Source organism: Ovis canadensis, chromosome 18, assembly GCF_042477335.2.
Source record: "Ovis canadensis isolate MfBH-ARS-UI-01 breed Bighorn chromosome 18, ARS-UI_OviCan_v2, whole genome shotgun sequence".
Taxonomy (NCBI): Eukaryota; Metazoa; Chordata; class Mammalia; order Artiodactyla; family Bovidae; genus Ovis; species Ovis canadensis.
In genome coordinates, this window is record NC_091262.1 from 64,265,087 (window position 1) to 64,292,212 (window position 27,126).

At 37.0% G+C, this 27,126-nt stretch overlaps 1 pseudogene; it reads left to right on the top strand.

Annotated features, from left to right (window-relative positions):
* The first annotated feature begins 3,904 nt into the window (after positions 1-3,904).
* LOC138423412 (proteasome activator complex subunit 3 pseudogene) lies at positions 3,905-4,680 on the top strand (annotated as a pseudogene).
* Positions 4,681-27,126: the final 22,446 nt, after the last annotated feature.

A 27,126-nucleotide genomic window follows, 5' to 3' on the forward strand; every position in this document is an offset into this window, starting at 1 on the left:
ATGTCACAAGTGTCCATCCATAGCTCTTCAGGCATTCTATCAGATCGAATCCCATCAATTTATTTGTCACTTCCACTGTATAATCATAAGGGATTTGATTGAGGTCATACTTGAATGGCCTAGTGGTTTTCCCTATTTTATTCAATCTAAGTCTGAATTTGGCAATAAGGAGTTCTTGATCTGTGCCACAGTGAGCTCCCAGTCCTGTTTTTGCTGACTGTATAGAGCTTCTCCATCTTTGACTGCAGAGAGTATAATTAATATGATTTTTGTATTGACCACCTGGTGATGTCCATGTGTAGAGTCGTCTCCTGTGTTGTTGAAAAAGGGTGTTCGCTATGATCAGTGAGTTCTCTTGGCAAAACTTTTAGCCTTTGTCTTGTTTCATTTTTACTCCAATGCCAAACTTGCCTATGCGTCTGCTTATAACTGGCACTTTGTGTACTGAGAAAAATAGTTTTTATAAGATTTTTAGTATTTTAACTTTTCATTGTGACATTTCAAACGCAGAGAAGACAGCAGAAATTAATATTACATATACCTACCAGTTTATTTTCATAACCAAGTGAACATTATATTACCTTTAGATGATTTTATTTCTCTTTTAGAAAGAAAACTTGCAAAAATAGACTTCAAGTCCACATACTGTTCTTTCCTTTCTTATAATCTAGAGTTAATAAAATTCCTGAAATTGATGAATATCATTCCCATATTTCCCAGTATTCTTTTGTTGTGTATAATCAATATGTAATATATATAGAACTTATATCTTTGCTTTGCTTTGCTTCTTGAAATGTTACAAAATCATGGAATCAAGAAACTGTCTTATGTAGGATTTTTTTTAATCAGTGTGAAGAGATGAAATTAGTCTGTATTATTCTATTCATATTTCCCTTTTTGTTGTTAGTATAAAATGAAATTACACTAAAATACATATATTTTAGGTTCAAATTCTGGAAAAGCTATGTATACACACTACCTGTGTGTCCCAATGAATTCTGAGGGCCCTCACAAGCAGATAGAGCAGGCAGAATCTACAGGCAGTTTACCATTTCTTCTCCTCTGGTATGTCATGATTTGAACCCAAAGTGCCAGGAGATGCCACTGGGCACAAACAGAGGGAGCTCCAATACAAAGCTTAGTCTGGCCAAGGAGTGTGAAAGGGAACCTCTAACACTTAGAGAGTGCATATAACTATGTCTTTTGTTTTCTTTCTTCCATTCTTCTTTGCTCTCACCCTTAAGCTATCCCATCACGGCAGCTTCAGCTGGCAACAATAGATCCTAAAGAAGCCAAAATTCAAAGGGAGAGGAACCTTCTTTCTTCTCCTTTGGAACTGTGTTTCCAACAGAGTGGGTGGAATTCCATGTTGTTCCTCGTTTGTTTTGGTTTTTTCCTGTCCTTGTTTTGCTTGATTCTGTATGCAGGAGCAGTTTTGGGCCTGATCAGCAAGGCAGAGTATAGAATAGAGTTCCAGAGATGAACCCAAAGAAACCAAAAGTATAAGAGATGATGTGTAGAGGGAAGTGCTGAGGAAGGGAGATACACTGAGCTGTTTAAACATTTCTTAGCTCTTCCTCAAACTCTACCTGTGTGCATCTGATCCCATTCAATACATCAAATGCTTTAGGAATTGAACAGGTAGACCACTACCTAGGTCTGGATATTGACTGGTACACACATGGAACATTTCTGAATAATGCAAAAAGGATTAGAATAAAAACTGAATTTAAAACAGTAGCTCATGGAAGGCTGTCAAATTAAATCCTGTTCACCACAGGATTTAATCAAGACTCAGAGTCTTATTGTCCAACAATAAATATGTCTTGGGTAGAATTCAGAATTCCTTGGAATTTGAAGAACCAGGAAAATCTTATCTCAGATGGGGGAAAAAAAATCAAGACACACCAGTGATGAAGTGACATATATATTGGAATTATTTGACAAACACTTTAAAGACTATTAATTTCACAAAGCTCTAGAAAACAATTTAGAAAGCTACTTGAAACCAAAAGGAAAACTAGTTTTAGCAATGAAATGTAAGATACATGTTACTTGGGGGAAAAAAAAAAAAAAACAAACACAAATCACTGCACACAGGGAATAATTAGCAGAGTAGAGATGACAGAGGAAATAATGAAATTGAAGATAAAGTTTATTATCTAATTGAAACATGAGTGAATAAAATTAATGACAATAGCTTTATGTCCTACAACAAAATATGTATATTAATTCTGTCTTTGGAGACTCAGGAGAAGAGAAAGAGCAAAGTGCTGAAAAAAACTTTGAAAAAATCAAGAACAGAAACTTCCTAAACATGGTGCTGAGATGTAAACTTACCAGTTGAAGAAACTTAGTGAATCCCAAAAAGGATAAGTCGGACTCCATGACCAGACACTCCTGAAAATGACATGTAAAGAAAAGTAATATTTTAAAAATTCTCAGAGAAAACAAAATAGTAAAGCACTATCTGCAGGGAACAAAAAATTAATGACTGCAGATTTCTCACTAGATACCATGGGCTCCTTAAAATAGAGGAAGCTGTGCTAAGTCCTGAAAGGAAAAAGCTGTAAACCCAGCTTCAGTATTCAGGCAGATATCATTTAAGGATAAAGATAAAATAAGAGCTTTCTCAGATGAAGCAAAACTAAAGTCATTGCAAGAGAACTGCTCTAAAATAATCACTTAAAGGGGTTTCTTCAAAAAGAGAATGTTAAGGGTTGATGTGTCTCCCCCCTCATCTCCCCAAAAAAGGTATATTGAAGCCCCCAAATTTCTTACAGAGGGAATCAAGTGATCATTGAGGTGGTCTCCAATCCAGTATGACTGGTGTCATTATACAAAGAATTTTGGACACAAAGACAAGGAAGGAGGGAAGACAAGATGGAGACACAGAGAGGAATGGAAAAATGTTCCTTCACAGACCCCAGAAAGAACAAATCCTACAAACCACTTGATCTTGGACAACTAGCATCTAGAACGTATGAGACAATAAGTTTCTGTTTTTGAAGACCATCCACCAAGTGTATGGTACTTTGCTTGGCAACCTTAGGAAGCGAATACAAAGGGGATATGACAACAGAAATTTGAAATATCAGAAATGAAGACAAAAAGCAGTAGCTTAAATCTAGAAATCAAGGAGAGCATTAAGACATTCTCAAATAATGGGAAACAATTTGTTGCCAGCACACCTGCTGTAAAGGAATGGCTAAAGGAAGTTCTTTAAGCAAAATGTCCGTAATAAAAGAAGGAATCTTGGGAGTTTAAGAAGAAAGAAAGAACATGGAAATAGCTAATATGTGGGCAAATTCTATTTTTTTTTCAAGTTTTCTATTTGATGAGTGAAGTACAAATTGGAACACATACACGTAGAAGGAGTGATTAAGATATGCTTTCAAGCTGTGGTGCTGGAGAAGACTCTTGAGAGTCCCTTGGGCAGCAAGGAGATCAAATCAATCAATCCTAAAGGAAATCAAGCCTGAATACTCATTGGAAGGACTGATGCTGAAGTTAAAGCTCCTATACTTTGGCTACCTGATGTGAAGAGCCATCTCATTGGAAAAAAACCCTAATGCTAGGAAGGATTGAGGGCAGGAGGAGAAGGGGGTAACAGGATAAAAATGGTTGGATGGCATCACCAACACGATGGACGTGAGTTTGAGCAAACTCTAGGAGACAGTGAAGGACAGGGATGCCTGGAGTGCTGCAGTCCGTGGGGTTGCAAAGAGTAGGACACGACTGAGCAACTGAACGGCAACATAGAGAGTGAGCAGGCATTGGGAGAACTGTAGGAAGAAGGCGATGAGGGTGGGAATATGCAAGCTATGTGGTGTGTGAGTCAAGCTAGGGCAGCTGCCTCTGGGCAGTGTTGAGATAACTCTAGGCCCTTTGATCCTACCCACCCTCTCCACCACCAAAAACTGAATCTTTCAGACAGTGGGTTACCAATGAGGCAGAATATTTGGTGGAATATTTTCCTCAAAGATGTTGTTATGACCTGTCAGTTTTTTGAATGAACCAATCCTAAACATTCATAACCTGACTCAGATCCACTCAGACCTGAGTCTGTGGTCCCTGGCCCTGTTCTGGTCACCAATAGCCACAATGGACTGGAAGATCCAATTTCCAAGTAGCGAAGATTGAGTGAGTGTGAAGAAACCTTCCACAGAACCAGGGTGTTTGTGGTGCATGGAATGCTAAAAAGCAACCAGCAATTAGTGGACATTTTTGAGAAAGTGAAACCTGAGATCTGGCTGCTGATCCTGAAATGTGACATGGCCAAAATGTGGGTATAGCTCCTAACTCCTAGGATAGATGATGGGGATGACTTTGGGGTATATATTCAGGAGAAGGCAGTTACAGAACTAAGAATGTTGAGAGCTGCATCTCATCTGAATCAATTTCTAGACATTATGTTACAAGAGCAAAATCAATTTTCAAAATAGCTAAATATCCCCACATGGAGGACTTTCCTCCTGAACCATGACAGAGATTGATGAGAAAGAATATGACAGCCTTCAACTCATTGTATCAGAGCTAAGGAATCACTATGTCACTCTAAATGACATGATCCTGAAAAACATCAAAAAGATCAAATGCAGAGACTCTGTACCAAGGCAAAGGCCAGGGAACTTTGTGAGTCTGGCTCAAGACCCAACATCACCTTGGTCTGTTACATGACTATGATCATGGGGCTGCTGCTGCTAAGTTGCTTCAGTCGTGTCCAACTCTGTGCGACCCCATAGACGGCAGCCTACCAGGCTCCCCCGTCCCTGGGATTCTCTAGGCAAGAACACTGGAGTGGGTTGCCATTTCCTTCTCCAGTGCATGAAAGTGAAAAGTGAAAGTGAAGTCGCTCAGTTGTGTCAACTCAGCGACCCCATGGACTGCAGCTTAGCAGGCTCTTCTGTCCATGGGATTTTCCAGGCAAGAGTACTGGAGTGTGGTGCCATTGCCTTCTCCATGATCATGGGGCAACTGGCTGGAAATAGTAGTCATAATTCTCTGTTTTTAGTTGGAGTCTAATGAGACTCTCATGTAGTTCTGTGACAGCCTCATCTCTTTTTGCAGGCCTCAGTGCATTCGTACTAAGTCACTTTGTCATGTCCCACTCTGCAACCCTATGGGCTTCAGCCTGTCAGGCTCCTCTATCCATGGGATTTCCCAGGCAAGGATACCGGAATAGCTTGCCATTTCCTTCTCTAGAGGATCTTCCAATACAGGGATCAAACCCACATCTCCTGCATTGGCAGACAGATTATTTACCACTGAGCCACCAGGGAAGCCCTATCTTAAGCTAGTAGTGAAATGTATGTTTAACCATAGTTATAAATATATATCTATTAGAATGTCTATAATTAAAAATAATGACAGCACTGAAGACTGACAAGGACATGGGAAAACTAGATTGCTCATATGTTTCTGGAGGAAATATAAAATGGTTCAGTTGTTCCATAAAACAGATTGGCAATTTCTTAAAAACCTAAACAAGCAATTACCATCTGAACCTGCTATTGCACTCCTGGGCATTTATTCCAAGGAAATGAAAATTTATGTTCACACTAAAACCTGGGAATGGATATTTGTTCAAAGCAGCTTTATTTGTAATGGGCAAAATCAGGAAACAACCCAATTATCACTTATTAGTAAATGGTTAAACAAACTGTACTATATACCTATCATGGAATACTATTAATATTCAAGGATAAAAAGAATTAACAGTTGATACAGGCAACACATTGAATGAATCTCCAGAATATCATGTTTTTGTAGTGTACTCCTGAATTCCCTTATCCTCTTCTGCATCTTCAAATAAACTACAACTCTAAATTCTTGGCACAGGTTTTGCATTTGTAGAAACCTAAGATAAGTCCCATCACTTCATGGGAAATAGATGGGGAAACAGTGGAAAGAGTGTCAGACTTTATTTTTTGCTCCCGAATCACTGCAGATGGTGATTGCAGCCATGAAATTAAAAGACACTTACTCCTTGGAAGGAAAGTTATGACCAACCTAGATAGCATATTCAAAAGCAGAGACATTACTTTGCCAACAAAGGTCCATCTAGTCAAGGCTATGGTTTTTCCAGTGGTCATGTATGGATGTGAGAGTTGGACTGTGAAGAAAGCTGAGCACTGAAGAACTGATGCTTTTGAACTGTGGTATTGGAGAAGACTCTTGTGAGTCCCTTGGACTGCAAGGACATCCAACCAGTCCATTCTAAATGAGATCAGTCCTGGGTGTTCACTGGAAGGACTGATGCTGAGGCTGAAACTCCAATACTTTGGCCACCTGATGGGGAGAGTTGACTCATTGGAAAAGACCCTGATGCTGGGAGGGATTGGGGACAGGAGGAGAAGGGGATGACAGAGGATGAGATGGCTGGATGGCATCACCGACTCGATGGACATGAGTTTGGGTAAACTCCAGGAGTTGGTGATGGACAAGGAGGCCTGGCGTCGTGCGATTCATGGGGTCACAAAGAGTCGGACATTACTGAGTGACTGAACTGAAAATAATTCAATTCTATAATCTGTTTTTTTTTTGTAGTTTGTTTTGTTTTGAAGAAATTCTGAAAAGTATACAGCATATTCTTAACTTTAGGAAGTGCTATTTCAACATAGGGGTGTTTCCAAGGTGGCCCAGTGAGAGTCCACCTGCCAATGCAGGAAATGCAAGAGACACACGTTCAATTCCTGGGTCAGGAAGATCCCCTGGAGGAGGGCATGGCAAACCACTCCAGTACTCTTGCCTGGAGAATCCCCATGGGCAGAGGAACCTAGCAGATGACAGTCCATGAGGTCACAAAGAATCAGATGCAACTGAAGCAACTTAGCACCCACACAGTTCAACATAAATGCTCTTGGCACACAAGTGGAAAAATACTTAACACTGCTGACTTTGATATGACAACATTCTCTGAAATTGAGATACTTTATAAAGCTACTTTTTGAAGTACAAATTATTCTGATAAAAACATGATTGGAATTAAATATAGTTTAGTTTGTTGCTCAGTCGTGTCCAACTCTTTGCAACCCCATGGACTGTAGCCTACCAGGCTCCTCCCTCCATGGGATTCTCCAGGCAAGAGTACTGGAGTGGGTTCCATTTCCTTCTCCAGGGGATCTTTCTGACCCAGGGATAGAACCCGGGTATTCCACATTGCAGGCAGACGCTTTAACCTCTGAGCCACCAGGGAAACCCTGGAATTAAATATATGTACCAAAAAATATTGTAGCTACATGCGTATCAATAACATAGTGTGATTTACATATCTTCCAAGAGTATCAGCAAAATGTCAATCTAACTTGGTAATTTTATACCAAATAACAAATCTGTGTTTCTATTCACATTAATAAGCCAATATACAAAATATTGAGCAGGTGATTTTCTGCAACCTTCACTGCAACTCTCCCTAGGAGGTATTAGCCCCATGTTATTGATGATATCATGGCCATGAGGACTGTGAGTACTTGTCTTAGCAAGTGGCAAATCAAAGAGCTCTTCATTGTTGTCATAGTCTCAAACTCTACACTCCTTTAACTCTGTGTGGTCTTACTAAATAAACCTCTGTATCTGTACTGCAACCTTGACCTCCATTCCCTGGGGTCCAGGTCTCTGCCAGGACCGAGGATTTGTCTGAGCCCCCAGTCCAGTAGTAGTCTTTTCCTTTGTTTATTTAAAAATTTGTTTAGGTATTATTTCTTTCTCTCATAATCAATCACTCCAGTTACAAAACTACTTTATAGATTTCCCATAGCTGTGTACTACTCAGTAGGTTTGAAACCTCAATGTTGATAATTTAAATATCATCCCTTTTGTATCTCAGGAGAGCCTTTGGTGTTCTGCCCCTTGAAGCAGTTTAGTCCATCTGCCCACTTCCTCTCCACGTGAGATGTTTGTTGTAAAGTGTTGATTTCCTTCCATCTTCACCACCATATTTCACTGAAAGCAGATCATATAAAGCTATAATTGTAAGAATATATGCAAATAGGCTTGTTGATAAATCTTTGAGGGGAAGAAGTGAAATGAACCTTAAGAAAGAAAAACAAAATCCACCAGAAGATTAGCAAAGGGATGTAAAAACTAAAAATTGACATTTTCCTTTTTTAAATCCTCCTTATTCAAGAACCTAAAAAGAAAGAAAACCAGACATCCTGGAAACCCTAAGAAATGGAAAGTCACTTTGATCTTGGTGGGAAATCACCTAAATGATTAATAAGATGTAAACTTATAATTTGTATCTTAACATAACTATGATAATTAAAATATAAGTGGTAAGAAACTGGCTTGGATTATTTAAGTGACTAACAAATTTCTAAAACATCTGATTGATACTGGAATATAAATTCTGATTAGGAGTCCAATACTTATTAATGGTGGTAAGGAAGACTTTATTCAAGAAAGGACTACCCCAAGGAGGCATTGCAGTAGAGGAGCATTGGGCTCTACTCTGACTACAACCCCAACTAAAAAAAGAAAGTGGAGACGTATAGCCAAAAGCAGGATGGGAATCAGCGGACGGTTGCTTACTAAGGGGAAAGAGGAAAAAGAGGATTCTGGCTAAACAGACCCAATGAATTTCTTGCTGAAGGCAAGTCAGGGTTCTCAGATATCACCTGGGGACTGGCAAGGTGAGGAATCTGATCAGAAATGGAGAGTAGTCAGATATCAAGATCTCAAAGATGAGGATTCTGGCTAAACAGAGTAGGACTCGAGAATACAAAGACTGAGATGGAAATTCAAATCTAGAAACCTAGCTGAGAATATGTCTTAGAGGAGACTGACTGAAGTTTGGTCAAAAAGAACATCTTTGTGATACTTTATAATGTACATCCTGTTAAACTCCATTAGCTACAATATTATCATTAGATTTGTGATTTTTAAGAGCATGTAAACCATCATATGTATTTAGAAATACAAAATGCTAGAGTAGAAAGGGAACTTAATATGTGAGTAATAACTAAGTTTCTTAGTTTTAGTTTTATATTTTGTTATACAAAAAGTGAGATATTTTTAATGTTTAAGAGGTTTTCCCTTTTAGCAAAAGAACATTACATATTCTCAAGTGAATTTGTTCAAAAACTGCATCCAAATGGAATAACATTAACTTCATTTATAAATTTACCAGTTTCTCAAAAAGTAACTGTGGAGACATATTAACAGTGTGTTATAGCTAGGTAGTTTGATTCTCATGAATTCCTCTGTTTGATTCTAGTTATGTGAATCATTTCCTTTTCATAATGTTTATAGGTATAAATGATTAATAACCTGATATTTGACAACTTGTACTCAATTTTCATAAAAAGATTCTACCAAAATCAGATGTGTGGACTTTGTGCCACTGAAGTAAGGATGGTAAATCCACTAAAATGTCAGTGGCTATTTTGAAATGAAATTGTGGAGGTTCTTTTTAAATAACAATCACCTTTGACTTACATCTTCTACTTATGGCCAAGGAAATGTAATGAAATAATTGTGTTTACCCTTATATATATTTTCCAGGTTCATTTGAATGTAAAATGGGACATATTAACAATATCCAGATTCTTGTGGAGGAAGAAAGGAGAAAGGGAGGGAGGAAAAGGGAGAAAAGAAATGAAGATCTATTGCCAAAGATGAGACAGATATGGAATGAATAATCAAGTGATGTTTTTCCTTCTGGCTTACTTCACTCTGTATAATCGGCTCCAGTTTCATCCACCTCATTAGAACTGATTCAAGTGTATCCTTTTTAATGGCTGAGTAATACTCCATTGTGTATATGTACCACAGCTTTCTTATCCATTCGTCTGCTGATGGACATCTAGATTGCTTCCATGTCCTGGCTATTATAAACAGTGCTGCAATGAACATTGGGATACACGTGTCTCATTCAATTCTGGTTTCCTCGGTGTGTATGCCCAGCAGTGGGATTGCTGGGTCATAAGGCAGTTCTATTTGTAGTTTTTTAAGGAATCTCCACACTGTTCTCCATAGTGGCTGTACTAGTTTGCTTTCCCACCAACAGTGTAGGAGGGTTCCCTTTTCTCCACACCCTCTCCAGCATTTATTGCTTGTGGACTTTTGGATCGCAACCATTCTGACTGGTGTGAAATGGTACCTCATTGTGGTCTTGATTTGCATTTCTCTGATAATGAGTGATGTTGAGCATCTTTTCATGTTAGCCATCCATATGTCATCTTTGGAGAAATGTCTATTTAGTTCTTTGGCCCATGTTTTGATTGAGTCATTTATTTTTCTGGACTTGAGCTGCAGGAGTTGCTTGTATATTTTTGAGATTAGTTGTTTGTCAGTTGCTTCATTTGATATTATTTTCTCCCATTCTGAAGGCTGTCTTTCACCTTGTTTATAGTTTCCTTTGTTGTGCAGAAGTTTTTAATTTTAATTAGATCCCATTTGTTTATTTTTGCTTTTATTTCCAGAAATCTGGGAGGTGGATCATACAGGATCCTGCTGTGATGTATGTCGGAGAGTGTTTTGCCTATGTTCTCCTCTAGGAGTTTTATAGTTTCTGGTCTTACATTTAGATCTTTAATCCATTTTGAGTTTATTTTTGTGAATGGTGTTAGAAAGTATTCTAGTTTCATTCTTTTACAAGTGGTTAACCAGTTTTCCCAGCACCACTTGTTAAAGAGATTGTCTTCACTCCATTGTATATTCTTGCATCCTTTGTTGAAAATAAGGTGTCCATATGTGTGTGGATTTATCTCTGGGCTTTCTATTTTGTTCCATTGATCTATATTTCTGTCTTTGTGGCAATGCCGTACTGTCTTGATGACTGTGGCTTTGTAGTAGAGCTTGAAGACTAACACATATATATGGAATTTAGAAAGATGGTAATGATAACCCTATATGCGAGACAGCAAAAGAGACACAGATGTAAAGAACAGACGTTTGAACTCTGTGGGAGAGGGAGAGGATGGGATGATTTGGGAAAATGGCATTGTAACATGTATACTATCATGTAAGAAATGAATCGCTAGTCTAGGTTCAATACAGGATACAGGATGCTTGGGGCTGGTGCACTGGGATGACCCAGAGAGATGATATGGGGAAGGTGGTGGGAGAGGGGTTCAGGGTTGGGAACTCATGTACACCTGTGGTGGATTCATGTCAATGTATGGCAAAACCAATACAGTATTGTAAAGTAAAAAAAAAAAAAATTAAATTAAAAAAATAAATTAAAATAATAAAAATAAATAAAATAATCAAATGAATGAAGAGAAATATAGCGGGCTTAAGAGAGTAAATATTATTTTTGAAAAGTGATAGCTAATTCCCTTTAACTATATACTTCTCTCAAAAAGTAATGCTGCTCTTACCGTAAAGAAGTCTCAACAGATAATGATTTCTCCTCCTCAAAGACAAGTGAAATGAAGTGAGTTAGGAGCAAAAAAAAAAAAAAAAGTGGAAAATATGATGACTTGGGGATTTAGTTCAGTTGCTCTGTCATGTCCGACTTTTTGCAACTGCATGAACCGCAGCATGCGAGGCCTCACTGTCCATCACCAACTGCCAGAATCTACCCAAACCCATGCCCATTGAGTCCGTGATGCCATCCAACTACCTCATCCTCTGTCATCCACTTCTCCTCCTGCCTTCAATCTTTCCCAGCATCAGGGTCTTTTCAAATGAGTCAGCTCTTCACATCAGTGGCCAAAGTATTGGAGTTTCACCTTCAACATCAGTCCTTCCAATGAACACACAGGACTGATCTCCTTTAGGATGGACAGGTTGGATCTCCTTGCAGTCCAAGGGACTCTCAAGAGTCATCTCCAACACCACAGTTCAAAAGCATCAATTCTTCAGTACTCAGCTTTCTTTATAGTCCAACTCTCACATCCATACATGACCACTGGAAAAACCACAACCTTGACTAGATGGACCTTTGTTGGCAAAGTAATGCCTCTGCTTTTTAATATGCTGTCTAGCTTGGTCATAACTTTTCTTCCAAGGAGTAAGCGTCTTTTAATTTCATGGCTGCAGTCACCATCTACAGTGATTTTGGAGCCCCCCCAAAATAAACTATTTCCAGTTCACGGTTCACGTATTGCTAAAGACTGGCATGGAGAATTTTGAGCATTACTTTACTAGCATGTGAGATGAGTGCAATTGTGTGGTAGTTTGAGCATTCTTTGGCATTGCCTTTCTTTGGTATTGGAATGAAAACTTATCCAGTCCTGTGGCCACTGCTGAGTTTTCCAAATTTGCTGGCATATTGAGTGCAGCACTTTCACAGCATCATCTTTCAGGATTTGAAATAGCTCCACTGGAATTCCATCACCTCCACTAGCTTTGTTCATAGTGATGCTTCCTAAGGCCCACTTGACTTCACATTCCAGGATGTCTGGCTCTAGATGAGTGTGAGTGATCACATCATTGTGATTATCTGGGTTGTGAAGATCTTTTTTGTATAGTTCTGTGTATTCTTGCCACCTCTACTTCTGTTAGGTCCATACCATTTCTGTCCTTTATTGAGCTCATCTTTGCATGAAATGTTCCCTTGGTATCTCTAATTTTCTTGAAGAGCTCTCTAGTCTTTCCCATTCTGTTGTTTTTCTCTATTTCTTTGCATTGATATCTGAGGAAGGCTTTCTTATCATTCCTTGCTTGGGTGTATCTTTCCTTTTCTCCTTTGCTTTTCACTTCTCTTCTTTTCACAGCTATTTGTAAGGTCTCCTCAGATACCCATTTTGCTTTTTTGCATTTCTTTTTCTTGGGGTTGGTCTTAATCCCTGTCTCCTGTACAGTGTCATGAACCTCCATCCACAGTTCATCAGGCACTGTCTATCAGATCTAGTCCCTTAAATCTATTTCTCACTTCCACTGAGGAATTTGATTTAGGTCATACCTGAATGATCTAGTGGTTTTCCCCACTTTCTTCAATTTAAATCTGAGATTTGGGGATTATGTATAGATTTTTATGATGCTATTAATAGCTATTACCCTTTATCAAATGCCTGATATATTTAATGTACATCATATACATTGCTTACTACATTGAAACATATTATCTTCATTTGTCTTCCCTTGACAGTCACTTTATATTGAGGTAATTAATGACCTGTTCCTCTTCTGTCATTCATATTTCTTCTTTTAAGGAAAGACATAAAGAGATTAATGAAAAAGTAGAAAAATCTTTTTGTTCCACTTTTACTATTAGATAGCATATGCCTGTTAGTGAAGGAAAGATTCTGTACTTAAATTTTGTGTATCTTACCTTCATGTTTGATATCTTTTTCTATTTACAGATTTCTTTAATGTATTCATCCCCTTGTCGCTGGCAGTCTCAGCTTGATCTTGTCTCCTTTGCTCTGTGAGTGGAGTTGTGTCAGGTACAAGTCGTCCAGGCCCTTTGTCCTTGTCAGCTTTCCTTCCAGTGTCATGAGAATTGACAGCATGTCCCTGATCCCACCTCCCTCTGCATGTTCACAATACAGGTGTCACCTTCCTCAGTGACACCTTTGAAAACTGCTTAATTTGAAAAACAAGGAAGCTTTTGATTTATGGAAAGTACAGTGATTTTTTTTTTTCCTTTACTTGCTTTCTGGGCCAACTGAATGTCCTGCAAATGTCTGAAGAACTCAGCTTCCTGATAGTTAAAATTGAGTTTAAGAAATCTAAACACAATCTGTACCCTTAATTTCAGCTGGAAAAAAGGCAAAGTGGTTAACTGAATCTATTAATTGTTAACATATTATAAGTGCTTAAGTTAACTTAAAAGTTTAGTACATGTTCTAAACTCTTTACTAGCATTCCTTAATTTAATCATGAAAAATGCACTGTGAGATGCCAGATTTGTGCACGTGTTTGTCTCATGGGAGAAGAAACCAAGGCACAGAGAAATTAACTGAGTTCTCTAAGCTCGTTCAGCTCACCAGTGGTGTTACACATTCTAAGACAGGTCTTTCTGACTGTAGAATTCTCATTCTGAACACTATGCTTTCTAGTCCCTTTGGGGAAAGTACAACATTATCATTTTTCCTTCCTCTGGCAGATGAATCTTTGTGGTTAATGCTAATCAGTCTCTCTCTGTAAGACAACAGCACAATTAGTTTGTGTTTTGTAAGATTTTCACTGTGACCTCTTACTTCTGTCTTTAAAAGGAGAGCAGGAGAAAATGTCACTAAAATCTGGGTGATTATTTTCAAAGCTACTGTAAAACAAAGGCTAAAAATATATTTAGAACAAGGCTGAGAAAGAGAATTGAGTGAAAATTAATTAGTTTCTAAGTCCCTTCAATATTCCTGACAACATGGAGACCTATGATTTTACAGATCTTAGAGTTTATTTTATAATTCATAACTTATCTAAACATTTACGTAACTTATTTTGACTTTTTCCTGACTTATTTGAGGATTGAAGGCATCTTCTCACTCTGGGTGGCAAGTTTTTATTTTCAAACATAAAAACGTTTTCAAATGTTTCAAAATAAGACAGATGGAGCATAGGAGCCCTTCAAACAATTGTGTACATGCTAAGACAACAGACTTGTGAATTCTATTCATAGTCATAGTAATTAAAACAGAAGTTTATATTTTTATTCATTTACTTTAAAAGTCTCCAGGTGACAGTTACTATCATCAGCCTGATCCTATGAACAAATATATTGAGATTTAGATTGATGCAACTTGTATTTTAGGTAGATAAAAATAAGCAGCAACATGAAATGCAGAAAAGCTGAAGGCCCAACCTATGTTCCTAACAATTTACTTATCCTTATGCATCTTTTGGGCTTCTCTTGTGACTCAGCTGGTAAATAATCCACCTGCAATGCAGGAGATCTGGGTTCGATCCCTGGGTTGGGAAGATCCCCTGGAGAAGGGAAAGGCTATACACTCCAGTATTCTGGCCTAGAGAATTCCTTGGACTATACAGTCCATGGGGTTGCAAAGAGTCAGACATAACTGAGCAACTTTCACTCACTTTCACATGCATCCTTTGGCCTTCCCAGATGGTACTATTGTTAAAGAACCAACCTCCAAGTGCAAGAGATGTAAGAGGTACGGATTCCTTCCATCCCTGGGTTGGGAAGATACTGTGGAGGAGGGCCTGGCAACCCACTCCAGCTTTCTTGCCTGAAGAATCCTGTGGACAAAGGAACCTGGAAGACTACAGTCCTTTGGGTTGCATAGAGTTGGACATAGCCGAAGGGACTTAGCATGCATGTATCTTTTGTCACAATTAGTGGTTGAGGACAGAGTCCATGAACTATATATAGTCACTATCACTGTGGTTTTTACTAAATGTCAGACAGTTTATATATACATGTTTTAATTTGTGGGTATATTAATGGATAAATAATTGAATTAATAAATGTTCTTAGATATTTTTGCTCAATCTCAGAATATTTGTTAGAGTTTGTCTCATTTTGGTATATCAGTATATCTGATATGGTGAGGATTTGTTTTTTTACTTATCTTTAACACTTATCCTAGTTGAGGAGTTAACAGCTTTGAAGTAATTTTTGCTTTGGTCTTGAGAAGATGTTAGAAACGATTCCATTTTTCTCCCTATTTAATAAACTCATTAAGATGATTGTATATTAACCAACAATATAATCAACCAAGACAACAAAAGGTAAGCTAGAAGTAGAATAATGTTGGTGGTTATATAATAGTGTACTTCTGAGAAAAAGTGAGCTATTAGTTTTTCTATAACAGTTTGATAAAATATTAAAAGAATGATAGTAATTATATAAACTTGTCTGCTAATATCTATTAATAGATATTGCTGCTGCTGCTGCTAAGTCGCTTCAGTCGTGTCCGACTCTGTGCGACCCCATGGACTGCAGCCTACGAGGCTCCTCCATCCATGGGATTTTCCAGGCAAGAGTTCTTATCCCTCAATTCTTCCTTTGGGTGTTAAACAATTTTATAAGGCTGTCTCTAAGTATGACAGCTCAGTTTGAGAGAAGTGCTGAGAGAAATGACTATTCTACACCATCAGCTTTTCTGTAAATTAATTCAGATATATTTTTCCTCCCTATTCTCTATTTAGAAAGTATCCAAAGAAAAGCTCTTAAACTACGAGTTTTCTTAGGTGCTAAAATAAAAATAATATATATTAATTATAGTTTGTGATCACAACATATTTCAATGACTTTGTTGCTGTGCTGTCTCCACTTTATGTAAATATAATTTTCATTTAAAATACATTCTTAAAACCTAGAAGTCAGTTGACAAAATAACAACCTCTCTGACTATTCTGTAACAAATATGGGTTACTGATTACAGTCCAATCTAACTGTAGTAAGAAATGAAACATATTTTTGTTGTATTTTAGTTGAAAGGTGAAATTGAAAGTGTTAGTCACTCAGTCTGTCCAACTCTTTGCTACCCCATGGACTGTAGCCTGTCAGGCTCCTCTGTCCATAGAATTCTCCAGGCAACAATACTGGAGTGGGTTGCCATTTCCTTCTCAAGGGGATCTTCCCAACCGGAATCAAACCAGGTCTCCCACATTTCAAGTGGATTCTTTACCAGCTGAGTCACAAAAGAAGCCCAGCCCCTATCCTATAAATGAGTTAATCTAAGCAAACTGAAGAACAATTTTGCATTTTGTTAGATTAGATAAAAGAGTACTACTTAAAGATGATAAAAAATGTACTGTGTGGAATTACAGTTGCAAGTTATTACTCAAAGGAAGTTCCAATTATCAAGTCGCAATGATTTATCTATACATATTTATAATTTCAAACCAGACTTAGTGTCCTCTAGAATAGCCTTCTAAATAAAATAATCTCAAAAGCAATTTGTGATAATGAATAAATATTCAAGCTTAATTTATTTTGATAGATTTGATAGAGCTCAAATAGAGGATTTAATCTCTTGTTACACTAGAGAGCAAAATTATTTGACATGCAAATACATACTTTGAATTAAGATTCAAAGGGTTTACACAGCATTGATTTTTTTTTTAAGTGGGAAGTGGAAGTTCTGAACAAGAAGTCTAAGGTTTGATTTTTCTTTTATTCTATGAAATAAGTTAAAAATGACTTTCAAATAATACACTTTTGAAGTATTTTTCAAACTCTTCTAGAGAACAAAAGAATCAAATATTTCTAACTTGTTTTTATGATTCCAGCTACCAAAAAAGGAAAGTAATTGGTATTAAGAAAGTCAAAATACATGATATCCATGATAAAGAAGGCAGCTAGAAGTACATTTTTCTCAAAAATCCAGATGTGAACATTTTAAGGCAAATATTGTCAGATCAAATGTAGCATTTACTGAATGATGTACTATAGCATGACAAAGTGGTTTTATTGAAGAATACCTGAATTAGAAAATATGTAAATATCAGTTACCATAGTACCATAAAAATGATGTTATGTAGTCATTTCTCTAGGATATGAATTCACCACTAACTCTTCTATAGATTCAGTGTAGATTCAGTTCCAATAAAAATTCCAACAAATTTTTACATGAAAATTGTTAGGTTGATTTTTAAATTTACATGGAAGATTAAAAAGCTGAGAGAAGCTCATATCCTATATTCAGAAAAGAAGACTATGAAGGGTAGACTTATCCTTCCCATCATGATATGTTATTATAAAGACCTTGTAAATAAGATATTATATATTTTTTTCCTTTTGGTTGGAGTATAGTCCATTGAAATGTAAAAAGAAACCAAACATAGAGCTGAGATAGGTATGGAAATTTTATATCTGCTGAATTTCATGCTTCATAGCTTTGGGTCAAGGAAGAATGACCCAACTTTACTAAGATACACTTACTGTACAAAAAGTTGCGTATATTTAATGTATGCATTTGTATGAGTTTGTACATATGTATATACCCATGATACCATAACAAGAAGAAAAGGTAAAAGACATATCCATCACCTCCAAAAGAGTCCTTCGCTCTTCTATCTTTTCTCCTTTTTTTTTTTATTCTATGTGTGTGTGTGTGTTGTGTGGGGGTGGGGGGGTTGGGGGGCAGGTAAGAACATTCAGTATGAGAGCTAAGCCCATAAGTTTTTAAGTGCACAGTACCATATTGTATCACTTCATGGGAAATAGATGGGGAAACAATGGAAACAGACTTTATTTTGGGGGGCTCCAAAATCACTGCAGATGGTGATTGCAGCCAGGAAATTAAAAGATGCTTACTCCTTGGAAGAAAAGTTATGACCAACCTAGATAGCATTTTCAAAAGCAGAGACATTACTTTGCCAACTAAGGTCCGTCTAGTCAAGGCTATGGTTTCTTCCAGTAGTCATGTATGGATGTGAGAGTTGGACTGTGAAGAAGGCTGAGCGCTGAAGAATTGATGCTTTTGAACTGTGGTGTTGGAGAAGACTCTTGAGAGTCCCTTGGACTGCAAGGAGATCCAACCAGTCCATTCTGAAGATCAGCCCTGGGATTTCTTTGGAGGGAATGATGCTAAAGCTGAAACTCCAGTACTTTGGCCACCTCATGCGAAGAGTTGACTCATTGGAAGACTCTGATGCTGGGAGGGATTTGGGGCAGGAAGAGAATGGGACGACAGAGGATGAGATGGCTGGATGGCATCACCAACTAGTTGGAAGTGAGTCTGAGTGAACTCCAGGAGACGATGATGGACAGGGAGGCCTGGCGTGCTGCGATTTATGGAGTTGCAAAGAGTCGGACACGACTGAGCGACTGAAGTGAACTGAAGGTAGGAACTACAACTCAGTGGCAAAGGGGGGGGAAAAAAAAAGGAACCTGCTTAAAAAATAGGCAAAAGACTTGAATACATATTTTGCTAAAGAAGATATATAAACAGCCAACAGGTTACTGAAAATGTGTTCAGTATCTCTAATCAGAGAAATGCACATCAAAACCACAGTATGATAGATGTACTTGCTTTTATTTCAGGCTCAAGTTCATATTTTCAATATGACAAACATGGCAGAGATAATGGCTAGGATCTTAGACTCAAGAAGGTAAAAGGAATCTGTGAGGAGACTGTTTTCTGAGTTCCTTAAAGTTGTAGCTGCTTCAGGAATGTTGTGGTTAATCTTTCCTTGGTTCATAATGATCAGATTTGTGATGAAAAGACTAGAAATCTATATCAAATCTATATTTATTTATAGTTTATTGCAAGTATTTACACACAGTTCAGTTCAGTTCAGTTCAGTTGCTCAGTCATGTCCGACTCTTTGCGACCCCATGAATCGCAGCACGCCAGGCCTCCCGGAGGCCTCCCATCACCAACTCCCGGAGTTCGCTCAGACTTGCGTCCATCGAGTCAGTGATCATTCTGCCAGGGTTTACCATATATTAAATAGTAATGGTTATCTGTACAAGAATTAGAGATAGTATCAAGAAGTTGATTACTGTATTGAATATTGGTCGGAAATGGATTCTAGCAGGAGGTAATATCTAAGTCCATTGGTATGCATGGTAGTAGAAGGAGGAAATGATTTTTAGACCAAAAGTGCTGATGTGTGAAGAATCACCCTTGTTTCTTCTTTTCTGATTTCTGTCACTAACTCCCACTGGTTTAACTGGCTCATAAAATAATTAGAAAGAAAGTGATGCCACTTCATAGAAATAAACCTTCCAGGATACAGAGTAAAGTAGGGATTGAATCTAGAAAAATGGTAGAGAAATGGGAAAAGCAACACATCTATTTTAATTACACAGTTCCAGTAAATCACAGCCTCATGTATCCCACTTACCCTGTCCTACATTTAATTTGGCTCAGTAGTTTTCATTGCTGCCATTATTGTTTATATCTCCGCAGGGGAAAAAGGACCTTATCTCTTTTATTCACTTATGTATCCCAAGTGCCTAGAATACTGCCTAGCATGTGGTAGACATTCAGTAAATATTTGTTAAATAAGCAACATAAAATATTTCTCCATTTAAATTACTTCATTATCTATAAAACATCCTGCAAGTTAAAATAAAATTCATTTCAAGAAGGCTCAATCCTTGATATACTAACTATATCATATACTATTGATATACTAATTGATATACTATTGTGAAAAAATAGAATTTTTTTTTTGCAAATCTATGATATGTGCTCAACCTGATTATAATTTCCAAAGTATCTCATTTAGCCCTTCCATAGCTTTGTGAAGTATACTTTATTGTTTCCATTTATCTAGAAAATGTAGCCAAGAACTCATAAAGATTACATAACCAGCCCAAAGCACACAGCTGATATGACAGAGACTGGATTTAAAATAATTGATTTTTCCCCATTTTATTTTCCCACATGCAGATTAGATATATCATCTCCTGCTAGAATCCATTTCTGATCAATATTCAATTACAGTGACCAACTCCTTGATACCACCTCTAATTCTTGTGCATATAACCTTTACTATTTAATATATGGTAAACCCAGACAGAATGATTTGCTATGAGTTGTGTGTAAATATTTGCAATAAATCATAAATAATATGTAGATTTGATATAGATCTCAAATCTCTTTGTCATAAGTCTGATGAAAATTCTTAGGCAAACATGAATATAATGTTGCATTTTTCCTTGCCAAGTTCAACAGAGTTCCTCTTTTTGTTACACTACTCACATTTTCCTATCTTTTTTTTTTTTTGGCTAAATATGATTCTAATTTCATAACAGTCTTTCCTAATTAAAAAAATACTTTTTTTATTTAGGCCTTTTAAACTCCTGACAAAATACCTGTATTCTCTACTCATGCAGTGGATAAAGTTCACTTAAGAGATTGTCAAGACTTTATCACATTAGTTTGCTCATACTGCCAGATCCATGTTGTGCAAATGTGCATTATTTGCATTTTATTGTAACAATTACAGTGCAATGCAATGGTATTTAATATCGTTGGGCAGGGTGGTTGGTTGTTGTTCAGTCCCTCAGTCCTATCTGTCTCTTTGTGACCCCATAGACTATAGTATGCCAGTCTTCCCTGTTCTTCGCTATCTCCTGGAGTTTGCTCAAATTCATGTCCATTGAGTCAGTGATGCCATCCAACAATCTCATCCTCTATAGCCCCCTTCTCCTCTTGCCCTCAATCTTTCCCAGCATCAGGGTCTTTCCAATGAGTCGGTTCTTCCCATCAGGTGTGCAAACAAAGTACTGGATCTTCAGCTTCAGCATCAGTCCTTTCAATGAATATTCAGGGTTGATTTCCTTTAGGATTGACTGATTTGATCCCCTTACTGTCCAAGGGACTCTCAAGGGTCTTCTCCAGTGCCACAATTTGAAAGCATCAATTCTTTGGTGCTCAGAGTCGGGCAAGGTAGAGGTAGTAATTCCAATGCACTATAAGGTCTATGTAACTAATTAATCTGTTCAGTGGAAATTATATATAGGTCCATTTGTCTACTTTTTAAAGACTTTTTAAAGAGAGTTTGTATGTTTACAACAGAATTGATAGGGAGGTACAGAGATTTCCCAAACACCTCTTGCCCCCACACACTGCATAGCTTCCCATATTATCAACATCACCTACCACAATGCTACATTTTTTTCTTTAACCAAGTTTGTCAGTATGAACCCATACTAACACACCATAATCACCCAATGTTCACAGGTTAACTAAAGACTTACCTTGGTGTTGCACATTCTATGGGTTTGGACAAATTTTTAATGACATATATCTATAATTATAATATCATATAAAATATTTTTACTGCCCTAAAAATTCACTGTGCTCTGCCTGTTAATCCCTCCTCCATCAACAACCACTGATCTTTTTTTTGTTATCTCCATAGTTTTAACTTCTCCAGAACATCATATAACTGGAATCTTACAGTATGAATCCTTTTCAGATTGATTCTTTCAGTTAGTAATATGCATTTAAGCTTCCTTATGTCTTTTCATGTATTGATAGCTCATGTTTTAGCTCTGAAGATTATATTGTTTGGATGTTTGTTCGTGCACAAAAAATAAATAAAACCAAGAGTTATTTATCCATTCACGTTCAGGAAAACATCTTAGTTGCTTCCAAGCTTTGGAAATTATGAATAAAACTGCTATAAAAATCTGTAGGCAAGTTTTGATTCATACATGAGTTTTCAAGTCCTTTGGATTAATACCATAGAGTGCAATTGCTGATCAGATAGTAAGAGTGCGTTTGGTTTTGTAGGAAACCACCAAACTGTCTTCCAAAGTGGCTGTACAATTTCACATGTGCACCAGACATATATGAGAGTTCCTGTTGCTCCACATCTTTACAGACATTTGATATTGTTCGTGTTGTCCATTCTATAGGTGTCTAACGTCATCTTATGGTTGCATTAAGTTTCATTACCCTGATGACATGTGATGTGGAACATAATTTCATAAGTTTATTTCCCATCTGTCTATCTTCTTTACTGAGGTGTCCATTAACGTCTGTTTCTATTTGCTTTTAAGTCTTTGTTCTATTTTAATAAAAAAATTTTGTTCTTTCTGTATTTTATGAGTCACTAGAGGAAATCATCTTTAGAGTTAGGAATCAGATGACATATATTTGTGACAGAGGAGATTACAAGTTTTTTAACCATCTTGATTAAGGCCATAAATTGAAGTTAGGTGGCAAAAGTAGAAAAGAAATATAAAAATGATAAATAGAATAAAATTACAGACATTTATCAAATGCTTGCTAGGTTTCATTATTCCTCAAAATAATCATATCATATGGTAGCTGATGCTATTAATTCCAATTTATGGAGGTGTCACTAAAGTATTAAAGGGAAACAACTTGCCCCAAATCATGCAGATAGAACGTGATGGAACTACAGCATTTCAGCTTAACACAATGTCATAGTTCTATGCTATTAGCACTAAAGAATTTTAATAACACATTTAAAAATAATTTTAATTATTTACTGGCTATGTTGGGTCTTCGTTGCTGTGTGGGCTTTTCTCTAGTTGCTGCAAGTGGGGGTTAATCACTCTGTGCGGACTTCTCATTGCAGTGGTTTCTCTTTTTCCAGAGCGTGGGCCCCAGGGTGTTCAGGCTTCTGTAGCTGCAGAGCTTGGGCTGAGTAGTTGAGGTTCCTGGGCTCTAAAACACAAGCTCACTTCTTTTGGCATACAGGCTAAGTTCTTCTGGGGCTCGTGGTATCTTACTGAACCAGAGATCAAACCCATGTCTCCTGGCAGGCTGATTCTTAACCAGTGAGACACCAGGGAAGCGTTATACCACTTGTTTTGCCTGGAAATTATTTGCTAATATGCGTTGACAGTAAAGATATGCTTTATTCATATCAGTATCCTCAGCTTCTCCTGGTATTTGGCCCATAGTTAAACACTCAATAAATTTATTCATTCATGTATTAAATATTTACATTTCAGACACAAAGACTCATGCCCTCATGGAGCTAATGTTTAAATAGGAGAAATAGCCAATGGAAAGAACAAATATCTAGCATGTTAAGGCTCCTGTGTGGCATAGGATCCTGTGATTGAAGAAGAGCATAAATGTTGATGTGGCTAGAAGTCAGAATGGTAGAAGTAATCACTGAGACTGAGTGAGGCCGCATAGTCTTTGTCTTTGAAAACCATGCTAGAAATTTGGATTTTATTTACACTCTTTAAGTCAATAAAGGAATTTCACAAGTAAATGATAGGATCTGACATATTTTTATAAGTCAGAGGAAGTCTGTGACTGTTTAGTAGAAAATTAGCTGTAAAAGATTAAAGTAAATTGACTTCAATACTCATTGAATTACATGTGTCTTTAAAATTAGGATGTGATACTCATAAAAACTTTCCTAAAATTGGTTCAGTTCAATCATGTCAGTGATGCCATCCAGCCATCTCATCCTCTGTTGTCCCCTTCTCCTGCCTTCAATGTTTCCCAGCATCAGTGTCTTTTCCAATGAATCAGTTCTCTGAATCAGGTGGCTAAAGTATTGGAGCTTCAGCATCAGTCCTTCCACTGAATATTCAGTACTGATTTCCTTTATGATTGACTGTTTGATCTCCTTGCAATCCAAGGGACACTCGAGAGTCTTTTCCAACACCACAGTTCAAAATCATCAGTTCTTTGGCCCTCAGCTTTCTTTATGGCCCAACTCTCACATCCATATATGACTACTGGAAAAACTATAGCTTTGACTAGATGGACCTTTGCCAGCAAAACAGTGACTCTGCTTGGTAGATGCCTACTATATAATAAAAGCAAACATAAACACAAAAAGTCATATTTAAGATATTTTTGTATTCATAAAGGGATGAAATATTAGCTCTGATATTTTAAAATGCACATTAGCAATTAAGACTATTAACAGGAATAGGTAAAACAAAAACATTGATTAAGAGATACTTTTGTAGCAAGAGAAGAATATTTATAAAATAGTTATATTTTATGTTGATGTTTTGATAATTTTAATTTGAGATGAATATTTCACAGTCTGGAAAATGAACCCTGTTTTATTATTGTTTTTAATGTAACCCGATATGAAATTTTTCTGTCACTGGTTACTGAACAAAGGGAATGATAACTTCTGATATTTGTCAGTGTCACTTTGACAATTTCTATGAAAACATGGAAATGTTTAAACATGGCATTTATATTTCAGAAAATTCTTTCATACTGTATGTGAATAGAAAAGAGATGAATAAATTCACAACTTTGACTTAAATTTATATGACTAGGAAATGAACATAATATTTTTCTTTCCTTCAGGCAAAAGTTGATACTCCTCACGGCACTGTTCTCTTGTGTTGTAAATCTTGTGCATGACAAGAAATTTTCCTACCATGACTTTGCAGAATTTAATTAATCTATAGGTATACAAGTGCACTCATGAGCTTAATTTCCATCTGTTGTATTTTACACTTGAAATATATACGTAATTGAATAAAAGCCCTTTAATTTTGTTTTATATTATTCATTAATGTGGTTTATATGACAGAGGCAATCTTAAATACTTCATAGTCACCAGGAAATGTAAGAATCCAACCTATTTTTAATGATAAGTTTCTGAGAAAACTTTAGGTGCAATTGAAGCTTAATTAGTTAAAGCCCACAAATTATTTTTAAAATCTATAAAGTTATTAAAGATTATTGTTTCAAGTTATGAGTATCTAAGGGATTTAATGAACATAGAATGTCCACAAAAATTCTTGAGAATAGAGATGTATTGTGTTATAGATAGACTATGTTTGTGGAATCTGACAAAGTTGGCTCTGTAGCTGTGCTTCTTCACTTACTAATTGTGTGGACTTAGACAAGTAATTTAATTCTCATTTTCAGTATCTTTGTGGGAAAAAAAAAGAAAAACAATGCCAAAAAAATTTAAAAGAAAGAAGTATTTAAAGATTTGTAGGTATGTTAGTCTGGGTTTTCCAGAAAAACAGAACTGAGAGGCTATGTATGCACACACACAAAGAGATTAATATAAGCAATTGTCTTATGTTATTATGGAGGTCGTCAAGGGAAAGATAATTTTTCAGTGTGAGTCAGAAGGCAGAAAAAAAAAAATGATGTCCCAGGCAGAAGCCAGTCAGATGGGAGGAATTCCCTCTTAACTCATAGGAGGATCAACCTGTCTTCTCTATTCAGGTATTCTACTGCTTGGAGGATGTCCATCCATTGTGGAGTCTAATCGCTTTAGACTTTAAATGTTAATTTCACGTAACCCATTAATGTTTGACCACATATCTGGTCACCTCATGGCCTAGTCAAGTTGAAACATAAAAGTAACCATTACAAGAGAGTTAATTTGAAATAAGATTGCCGTAAGGCCTTGAACAGGGTCTGGCACATAGTAAATACTAAATGGATTGCCTTCATAGATTACAACTTTGTCGTGAAGGGACTTGTGTAACTCAATGAAGCTCTGAACCATGCTGTTCAAGGCTATCCAAGACACACCAGTTATAGTGAAGTGTTCGGACAAAACTTGGTTCACTGGAAAAGGAAATAGCAACACACTTAATATTCTTGCCATGAGAAACCCATGGACTGTATGAAAAGGCAAAACTAAATGATTCCAGAACATGAACCCTGCAGGTTGGAAAGTGTGCAGTATGTTACTGAGGAAGAGTAGAGGGCAATTACTCCGGTATGAATGAAGTAGCTGGGGTACAACTGTTGATGTGTCTGGTGGCTAAAGTAAAATCTGATGCTGTAAAGAACAATATTGCATAGGAACCTAGGATGTTAGGTCCATGAATCAAAGTGAATTGGATGTGGTCAAGCAGAAGATGCAAAATGGTTGATACCTTAAGAATCAGTGAACTAAAATGGACAGGGACAGGCAAATTTAATCTGGATGACCATATATCTATGACTGTGGGCAAGAATATCCTGGAAGAAATGGAGTAGCCCTCATATTCAACAGAAGAGTCCAAAATATAGTACTTGGGTGCAACATCTAAAACAACAGAATTATCTTGGTTCCTTTTCAACATCGGGGTACAGTAGTCATGTAGAGATGTGAGAGATGGACCATAAAGAAGGCTGAGTGCTGAAAAATTGATGGTTTTGAAGTGTGATGCTGGAGAAGACTCTTGAGAGTCTCGTGGACTGAAAGGAAATCAAACTAGTCAACCCTAAAGGAAATCAACCCTGATTATTCACTGGAAGGACTGATGCTGAAGCTGAAGGTCCAATACTTTGGCCACCTGATGTGAAGAGCCAACTCACTGGAAAAGACCCTGATGCTGGGAAAGATTGAGGGCAGGAGGAGAAGGGGGCAGATGAGATGGTTGGATGTTACCCTTAACTCAATGCACATGAATTTGAGCAAACTCAGATAGTGAAGTACAGGGAAGCCTGGTGTGCTGCAGTCCCTGGGGTCACAAAGAGTCAGGCAGGACTAAACAGCAATAACAATAACAATAGAAGTGATTTACTCCTGTGATCAAGCTTAGAAAAATCACAGCCTCCTTGAGAAAAAAAAATGTTAAATTTACTATTTTTAACCATTCCATATTTGAAAACAATTAAACATATTTTTTAGGTTTTTTTCTCTGTCAGGGTCTAAAATTAGTGTGTAAAAGCTATGACTTTGTTCCACACATAAATGGAAGAAATATTATCTGAAGTCTCTCTACTGGCTCATGTCATTCTTCATTGAAATATAGTTGTGTTCATAGCTTCAATAAGAGTGAAACTACTTTCATATCTGGCTATAATTTTTTAAGCTTCTGAGAGCTTCACAATTACAGATAAATTCCATTTTATTAGCTACAACAAGCTATGGAACTATGGAACAAGATCAACC